The 11121-nt window shown below is 29.1% G+C and overlaps 1 pseudogene; it reads left to right on the plus strand.

The window, feature by feature from the left end:
- The first annotated feature begins 2018 nt into the window (after positions 1-2018).
- On the plus strand, positions 2019-7410 carry LOC111038306 (annotated as a pseudogene).
- The last annotated feature ends 3711 nt before the right edge of the window (positions 7411-11121 follow it).

The raw sequence follows: 11121 nt of genomic DNA on the forward strand, positions 1-11121 counted from the left end.
TTATATAACATGATAGTAGCTACCTACAACTTAATAAGTAATAGTACCATCATTTACAGTTGACTTACTCCTAATGAAAAATTAATTATATCTGAGTAATAAGTATATATCTGTATTATGTGAGGCATTTTTACATTTTATTATATTACTTACCTACTTACCTTACCTCCCATTTACCAACCTATTTCTATACGCTGTTCCAAAAGTAAAAAACACCAGATTTTCATATTCAGTAGAATAGATTTGATCAAAAAAAAATTAAAATTAGGTGTATTTTAAAACATCAGCTTATTTACAAATAAAAAACAGTGTAATTTTGGGTTATGAAAGTTACTAGAAACTTGAGCCCCACTATTGGAATTCTTATTTTTTAATGCATAATATGATATTTGAAAAAATGAACCGCGGCTATGTGTGAACGGACTAATTCAAAACAATGCGCTTTGATCATTTGGGCGGTCGAACCGCGACATGTTGCTGTCGATTTTTCAACCGCGGCAGTTTCCGCGGCTGAACCGCGTATGTGTGAACGCATATTAGGCGGTTTTATTTAAAATCAAACAATTTGAATTTGTTGGGCGGTTCAACCGCTATGTGTGGCCCGGCCCCATATTGTGGCACGTTCTATAATCTATAGTATTATAGTAGCCAGGTAACGTACCTACGTATTCGGTGTTATTTTTTTTTTTTAGTGCACACGAAGTTTTTTTGTCGCGATAATCTTATCTCGTGGAAAGACTGAAAAACTGATAATAATGATCACGGACTGATTAATGTGCATGAATCACGGTTTAAGATATACAGGTTAGCTATCGCCGGTTCGGTATAAGGTCCGGCTGTGTAACGGTTCAGTAGTTCATATTTTCATCACACGCATAAAGCACTAGTAATAAGTAGGGCTATATTTTACTTATAATAGTGTATCCTACATGATAGAATTTAATGAATATATGATCATACATTTAATATCTGAATAAATGTATTATAAATTAAATAATAAATATAAATATATTTATTCAGATATCTATTATGTCGATTTATATTATTAAAAGATGGTTTAAAAACATCCAATTATCTTCAAAACTTTTTAAATAATCTTCAGCCCAGCCAATTGTCTACATACAGATATTGTAATTTTTTATGTGCCGAATAACGATCACAAATTCATAAATACTGATTAAAACAATTATTATTAATTGTGATTATTAAACTTTACCTACCTTATACTATTTAATTATTATAATGGTTCCTAATTTATAACTTACAAGTAGAGGTGGTTCATTTATAATTATTTATTACTGGATGGACTATACTACAACAGATTAAATTAAAATTAATAATATACCTATAATATTATATTATCTTACATTCACTCCATTCGTCATTGTCTTTATTTGTTTTTTCATTATTGAATATAAATATTTTCTTTATACTCACTATTATTGTTGTAACTGAAAACATTAGTATAAAAATATAATTTATAAAATATATAAAATATATTATGATGTTATCGACTATTGCTTTCGCGATGTAGATGTGGTGCCTAATATGAAACCTGACGTTTAAAAATACGGCTGTATAATCGATTTCCACCAATCAATAAAATATCATAGAAGGTATATGCAATATGCACAGAATAAATACAGTAAAAATAATATCGTATAAGTACCGTATGCGACATCTACGTCGACTATCCGCGAATAAATGCTTACAATTATTGGCGACAGTTGTGTAAGACAACTGTTGCGCTCATAGTTGGCGCTGCTCGTCGATGCGGTCCATTCGGACACGAGCTCGTTGTACAATCTAGGCACTTGACTACTAACTGAATAATTCTATAAACATTTTGAATTCACCGAGACATTCTTACACAATCGCTGAACGAATGAAGGTCAACGAAATATTGAAGGACGACTGATGCTATCGCCGGTAAAGTAAAGATGAAATAGCTGTTATTACCGCTATGCGGTAACCGGAGAACGGTGTATAAAGGCTCGACCAAAGTCGATAGAGCAACAATGAGGGCGTTGAGGTCAATCGTGATCACTGATCACCAAGGCGAACCTCCAGAGCGAGGCCGGATCATTGCACATGGAATCGGTTTACCCCTGCGAGTATCCCTGATGTGGATATGTCGGACGCTAAATTTTTGTAAGCTGGGACTGCGTACGCGCGTCCCTCATTTCCAACTTTTGAAATCTTACTGACTAATAAATCGTGGTAGTATAATAAATCCTCTCTGTTAATTTATCTACAATTGTCATTCCTGTTTTGTTCGATGTCGCATTATTAATGATTTTACGTGTGTTTCTAATAGCCGGTAACAGTGTATTATAGGTACTGTTGTCTTGTTTAGCAGCTAATTATTAGCTGTGTGTTAATTTTATTTGAATGTCCCCTTACTTAAAACGTTTCACATTTAGTTTTTAAAATAATGAATGTATTTACTTATTATGGCCTATGAGTTTTGATAAAAACCTTAGTTCAGTTTTTGTGCATATTTGATGGTGGAATTACCCACTAATAGTGTATAATATTCTCAAAATGAAATTCTTAAATCAACTCACATGGTAGTGTTTTAAAGAAGAAAAAATTTTATTTTACTTAATGCTATAATGGGTACACCGTACCTTATTGTCACAGACAGTCACAGTACCTAATTTGACGAGGCAAATATAACAGAAATTTGTATTTGCCTATAAATGAGCTTAAACATAAGTAGGTACCCATAATACAGGTCGTACGTGTACAACTACAAGAGATGCACAACATTATAATATAGCCAAACGATACGACACGCGTTAATTAACTCATCAAACAAGTACGTATTATTAAAATACCTACGTATTTAACATTATTGACATATCTATAAGCGTGAAATATATGTTATACTGTGTGATTCACCGAGCATGCTCACCCCCATTTTTTGATTTTTGGCATTTTTAAATATACTTTAAGACCATATTTTTAAATTATTGAGATTTTTTGTACTACCTACTTAAGGAGTGTCCAGTGGATTGTGGTGATACAAACTTCTGTTTTTGAAATGAGCACCCCCTCTTTTACTATAAATTAATTAGTGAATAGTTTTTTTTTAAATGTTGATGTATCAAATTCAAAATTTGAAAGTGTGGTTTATTAGTTAATAAAACGTTTGTACCAATAAGGATAATAGCCTTTAAAACTCGTTTTACATAATATTAAATAGACGTAAAATTGGGTTTAGTATTTATTATAATTGGGCCATTTTTACAACTTATTAATATCGATAGATTAATATAAATAACTACAATTTTAAAATCATCATAGCCCCTATTTCTTATAATCTTATAACTAGGAAACTTTTATACTTAGAACACAAAGTTAAATAACTCAAAAACTTCATGTTTGAATTTTTGATTTTAACACGTTAGAAATTTCAGAAACAATATCTGCTGTATAGTTTATAGTTGAATAGGGGTATCCTCATTTGAAAAACGGAAGCTTTTATCTCCACAGGACATTCCTTAAGTTGTACGAGAAATCTCAAGAATTTGAAAATATGGTCTTAAAGTAAATTTAAACAATTAAAAAATCAGATATCTAATAACTGCATTATTGTTAAAGAAAAAAGTGTTTGCTGAATTACTCTGTATATATGTAGCTGTATAGATAGTTACTAGTTAGGTATCTACTTTCTGCAGTTGGATAATATAGTGTGATGTTTACAGACCGTTTTTATTTACCTGTTGTTAATTTTCCATTTGAATATTGGCCAGGGACAAACTAAGTCCAACTGCCGCATTAAAACGATTAAAGTATATAATCTCGTCATACATACTCGCACAGTCGCACATGACATCATTTTATGCGATTGGCACACACATAAAAGGTCCTGTACGAGTACTTGTGGGCTGAAAATCTGCAATGGCTTGTAACAGCTGTCCATCGAGAATTCGTCAATAATATTACACATAATTTTAATGATTACCTATTAACAATTATTATTATTATTATTATTATTACACTCGCGATGACGACAATTACATTGATAGCTGCGTTGAACGAAGTTGTCTTTTGCTACATTCATTTGTGAGTAAATTATAACATTATGCATATTTACAGGGGATGAAGAGGAGACTAAATCCCTCACAAATGTAGATTTAGATTACCACTATTCCACAATATATTTTCAATAATTTTAAAGGCACTCTGGGAAATAGTGGTGGATGTATAAAATAATAAATAGGTATACGAGTAAAAAATGTAAGTTCCATTGATTTTTTTTGTTCTGAAATAAAATCAACATTATGTACCTATAGAATCTAAGATAATCTAAATTTAATCCTAGATAATAAGTACTATTTACTATACATAATTTATGTTGAGATTTATTGCATATATATATTATTACGTATAGATACTTGGCCAAATAAAATTATAAAATGTATAATTATTATTTATGCAGAGCGCGGCATTTATATTAGTAAACAACTAGGTAGTAAAATTGATTGCAGTGTAAGTTTCATTATAAATGATAGGTTTTATTTTTTAACCTTATAGTTAACATACTTCAAATATAGTGAATATAGCATTTGTTTACAACCATATTATAATATTTATGTAGGTATCGCAACTATATGAATATTTAGATAGACATTTAAGGAGCGGCTTTTGGAAGAGCTGACCACGTTTTAATAACATCGAACAATATGGCAAATTTTAAAAATGGGTATGTGGTAATTCTTTATCAAAAGTAATTTGTCTGTTACTTCAGAACAGTGCATGGGGACCTCTAGAAGTTTCTTTATAAACGGCATAAAATATGTTTTTATTCATTACTCAAATTTTAGAATCATGAACTTTTCGATACTTAAAATTTTTAAATAATAATACATTTTTGTCTCTGGTACTTTAAATAATTTCACCGATATTTTCATCCATTACTTACACTTTTATAATATTTTTAAATGTGAAATATGAGATATGAACACACACGCTAATCATATCGGACTAACTGTAAATATCACGATACTGCTGTTCAATATTGTTCGATATTTTGAGAATTGATCATTTTTATTAGATTATAGAAGTAATTGATCTCGTCTCTACTTAATATTATAGTAGAACACAACAATATTATATCTGACACTCGTTGGTATTATCGTATTTCAGATGCGATATCAGTAAATTTATCTGCAGGTAAATTCCAACAATTAAATTTGAAAGTCTGGCACAGATAACATCTTAAATTTCGTTATCGGTCTTGCCGCAAATTACCAAAATGAATTTTTAGATGAGGCGCAAAATACATGTTTAATTTTTTATATTTTGAAGCAAATTACAAGTAATTAAATTGTCACAGAATACCATCTCCCCTACTCAATAGAGTACCCTATGATTGTGTATAGGTAGTATATATAAATACTATTTATAATGATATAGTACGATGTCATGTATTAATTGGTTCACAGGTCGTTTAAATTGCCTTATTATAACAATTTACCTTCAATTATAAACGAAAAATGTTTTCAGTTTTATGAAATAAAATAAAATATAATTTTATCATTAGAATTCAAACTAAATAATAAACATATTATTTGTATTATATGCTAATTTACACAACAATACATTTTAAATTTTTTGTAAGTTCTTATACATTGACCGTCGCAAAAGTGCCGTATTTAGACTTACCGTTCGAGTTTAATTACGACAAATGATCAACAGTTGCCGAACATAACGTTCTCACCCAATCAGTGTCGAGCGATGGACAAGATGTATTAAAAGCAAATGATCTACAGCTTATAGTAAAATATCAATAAGTTAAAAAAATAGTAGAAAGTCGACCTAGATTCAGAATTCGAATAAAAACCAACAAATAAATAATGAATCATTTAACGGTGCAATCAAGTACCCTGCTGGGTATTCGAGTACATCGTATTACAGCACTTCCAAAATGATGGTACAATTTGAATTTTTTGAAAATTTCAGCAAGTATGTACCTAAAGAAACTTAAGAAACCAAATACAATAACAATTTCATACAAACTAATATATGATGGTCTCAAAATCATGGTATTTTCTTGATTGATTATTAAACTAAATTATTATTGTTTTTGATAACTGCGTAAAATAAAAAATTATTTTCTACTCATTTCAACATGTTTTTACGCAGATTTATTCCTGGATTTTCCAATATGAGAATTGAATACATTTTAAAGTAAAAGAGGTGCATTTAAATTTTATGAAAATGGCCATACCGAATCACAGTTTAACAGGAAATTATATTATTGTATAAAATAATGATCACTAAACTTATGTAAAAAGTACACACAAATAATTTTGTTCCAATTTTATTGTTATTTAAGGCGTAACGGGGTTACCTATATAATATACTCCGAACTTAATACATACAAAGTTATTAACTGTGACGCTTATACATGAAATAATTAATATTATAATATTCACATATATATATATATATGTACCTATTTATTGTATTGTTTACGTATGGGTATAATCTCTATGTATGAAGGAAAGTTACTTTAGCAATAATCAACGCATAATAGCCGAACCTATCTGAGTTATAGAATTGAAATTTTGAGGATGAATTAATATTATAATGTCAAGTTCTACTAAGAAAGGATTTTTCAATAGAATTAAAGTGGTCAAACCAAATTGTTGACTTCAAATATTATTTCACCATGGACAGGGTTACGAAATCTATCTTAAACTATCCACTTATTTTTAAAATATCTTGACTTTATACCACACTGATGCTCTGGGGCTTTTCACTATTTATTATTGCATCATGTTTTTCAAATCATTAGTTGATGTACAATTCCCCGTTTTCATTAATAAATATTTAGTAAAAATTATAAAAATCTATTGTAATAAAAGTTTTGTGCGTATTTATTGGACTTTTTTAAGCACGTTAAGTTCCGAGCTCCATGAGTAATATTAGGTACTGATATAATATTATATTGCTTGTGACTAGAAATGGTTAAAATAAGATCGTTATTCATATTCTTAGTAAAATACACAATTCGAGTGTGTTTTCAAAATTATTTAAACAATCATTGAAATTAAAACATGATTTTAATATTGTCTTAATAGTTAATTCCGTTTAAAATGAAAAATACTGTTTTGAAGTAGTCTTGATAACATCGATAAATAGTTACAACACATCTAACAATTTCTGTGAAACAGAAATACTTACATAGTGATGCACTGGAGTGGGGTGAGTGTGTATTAAAGATTTATATTTGCGTTTAGATTTCTAACTATGAATTCTTTTATTCTTAGGTGGCGAGCGGAGCAAGACGAAAGCGTCAAGTGCAGATACGCCCGTGTACAGCAAAGTAAAATGATCGAACTTTGGTCAAAAACAACAAACTTCAATCGTCTCGGTACGGGAGTGGTACCAATATAAATTACTATATTGCATAGCTACGTCGCTTTCCACCGATCGTCGATGACGATTATTTAAGTGCTTTAATCCTCAATTGTTATACAGTTCATACTTGGTCTTGTTGATTTATCGTATAACCTACCAGACACCAGTTCTGACCGATGCCTGAAATAATATTATTCGCTGTTCGTGCAAGGGTTTTCAAAATAAATACCTTCCTTAAGTGGTGATCACAGTACAAAATAATACATTGTAAGAACTGGTATTGGTTTAGAAGAACATAATTTTTCGGATTCTAAAAATATAAATTTTGTTTTATTAAATTATGTAGCTTTGTTTATAAGTTAACTTACAAGCTATTGATTCGCCGTGAGTAGTTTTGAAAACATTTTTTATTTTAAATGTAAAAATATAAATTGAAAAAATGAATACAATTTTAAAGTACCAACTTTTAACCCGATTAAAAATTCTTAATTATTAGTATCTTCATTGCTCTGGTCACTTAATTGCTTATAGTAAGAAGTGTTAACTTTGACACCATTGTAGTATTATATCAAATTTTGATTCTTGTTTTTGACTTTCACTCGGCAAATTAAAAACTATTAATTGAAATGTTGTACACAATTATTTTTATCATTATTTTTTTGTTTACTTATAGCTTAAAGATTTAAGTAAGTGTTGCTTATAATTATTATCTGTACCCATTACCCATTTGGGATATTAAATATAAATTAGTAAAATTAAAAATAACAATATATTACATAATATTTTATAGGTACAATTATTAGTCTATCCTGCTATAGAACAGGCGGTGGCACATGAACGAAATTTAAATCTTCTTATAGCATTTAGAGGAATTATAAATTATATCAGTAACATATCAAATTAAAATTCATAAACAAATTGCTTAAATATAAAATACTTCCATAATGTGTACTATAATCCAACGATTAAAAATAAATAAGTAAATTGATGCGGGTCGCGGGTGATGGTAGGGAAGTATACACACACTAATGATCATATTTTACTACTCACACAAAGACGATCAGTAATCGCAGGAACGAAATAATTACCTAAACACAACTCCTTAAAAATGACACATTTGCTGGGGCCTTAATACGTAACGGCTCGCGTATAATATATTCAATAATAATAATAACATAAAAAAAATTAGTGATATCCCAACAAAAACACTACGCCAAACTCCGTGTAAAAAAACGCTCAGTATAAAAAAAAAACACCTTAAAAAGTTGTGATATCATTTTATAGCTATGTATTTAAACTATATAGGAATAGATATATTATTATAATTTATGTTAAAATTCACTGCTTATAAATTGAACTTAGCTGGTGACTTTAAAATTATAACACTTACCTAATTAGTAATTTATAACAATTAATTTATATAACACTTAATTAGTATCACTCATTTTCAAAGATAACATGTATAATCAATACGAAATGAATTCTCATGAGTTTAAAATAATGTCACCAGCTAAGTTCAATTTATAAGCAGTGAATTTTAATATAAATTATAATAATATATCTATTCCTATATAGTTTAAATACATAGCTATAAAATGATTTAACAACTTTTTGAGGTGGTTTTTTTTTATACTGAGCGTTTTTTTACACGGAGTTTGGCGTAGTGTTTTTGTTGGGTATAATATATTGGGAACTATAATTTACTTAGTACTTCAGCTGTTTCAAATATATTTTACGAGGTATTCCGTCAAGGCTTTGCCCGTATATTATATAGCTATGTATAAGAAAACCACTTAGAATATTCTAATTTTGAAAAATCCTTTCAAAAAAAAAAAAATAATAATACTATTACTACCTACTATTACTAATAATAATAATAATATTTACAAATAATTCTATATACACATATTGTTATTAAAAAATGATTCTATTGTTATAAATTATAATTACAATTTGTATTGTTGAACACGTTTATCGCATATCAATAAGAAAAGCATTATTATTTTCGGATACCTAACGCAATTTCTATAATCGAGTTATTCGGTGTTTTAAATACAACCCTTAACTTAATAAAAATGTTATGTTAGTTTGCAGTTTATAATTTTGGCAAGTATTCCTACGTCATAAATATAGCGTGTGCAGCCGTTGCGTCGTGTCGAATCAAAGATCTATTACATCATTATTATATCTTTCCTAGCTGATCCCTTGCACTACGTTGATCTTTAAAATTGCCAACTCTATATGAAACTTTCTTGTGATAATGTGAGCAGTATCTTATCAGGTAGGCTATCTACTTGCGGTGGATTGTTGGCCCTGCTGAAGCACACTCTATATGAATAATATGTTTAATTTTAATTTTATTAATTAATTTGATTGTGTCATGCCAATTATTAGGCTATATAAGTGTAACTCAGGCGACAGCCACCCTGTTAGGCAATGTACTAAAATTCGATTTTATGCTTTCTTAAGCCTGATCTGCCCGATTAACCAATACAAATCAAAAACATTTTAAAAATACCAAGTTCTACTGAAAAATTAAGAAAGTTGAGCGGAAAATTAGTTATTAATTAAAATAAATATCCAAATTGTATACCTATACACATATTGTATGGCACGGCAATCCGTAGGTGAGTTAAGTTTGTTTAAAATTTTAACCGTGATGTCTTAAACTAACCATGATGACTTCAACCCTCATTGAAAATTAATCTAACTTTGCAGACGTGACAGAAGCCAAGTTATTGCTGAGAAACCGGTCAATATGAAATAACATAAATAAATAAATAATAATTAGTACCTATAGTAAATTCTAATATAATATGTCAAAACTAAATAGATTAATATTAAGTTAATTTGCTTATGAGTTATGTTATTATGTTTTGTTTTTGTTATTATATGTAAAAAAAAGCTGTTTGAGCCCAACTGTGAGCGTACACAATTAAATAAATAAATAAATAAAATAAAATAAAATGAAATAAATAAATATTCGATGACGGTGCCGTTCTTGAAGATCGTATTTATCGTGTTTCTATACATGTATAGATAGTATAAAATGAGTACAGATGGACCTTGAAATATCGTCGAGATGTACGGTGTTTTTGAATCGAAATTCCTACATAGGAATTACACGTGACGGCGGCTGCAACCAGTTTTTTTTTGTTTCATAGTTCTTATGGATTGGTCAGCGGGTGTGCGACTTCGTGACGCTGATTTTTGTATTGTTGTCGGAAATCAAGACCACACAACCAGATTTTAAGGTGGTATAATACGGCATATGAAAAATTTAACTGATGATTCGGTATCTCCAAATAAGTGTAGGTATATATAATATAAATATTTTCTAGAAATAATAATAAAAAAAAATATATTGTATTTATCAAGTCAAACCTTTTTTTAAAGATTTTATCCTTTTATGACTGTACCTCGTTTTTGTGTTCAGTTTGCTATTCAAAATGTGTTTAATTTTTTTAAACTGTTTTATACGAATAAAAATCCTTTGCTTTACATATCACCTATGTATTACAGGTCTAAGTTTTTTTTTAAACCATCTATTCTATTAATAATTTTATGTAGGCATAGGTACTATAAGAGTTGATTTAAAACACGCACGCATTCACTGAATTATATTTATACCGGTCAAAGACACACTGCAATACTAACATATTGTCAACCAGTGCCACATAGCCGTGGTTTTTATATGAGGTTTTCTGTATAGAACTAAAATACCCATCACGCATGACACCATTGTAA

Source organism: Myzus persicae, unplaced genomic scaffold (assembly GCF_001856785.1).
Source record: "Myzus persicae strain clone G006 unplaced genomic scaffold, MPER_G0061.0, whole genome shotgun sequence".
NCBI lineage: Eukaryota > Metazoa > Arthropoda > Insecta > Hemiptera > Aphididae > Myzus > Myzus persicae.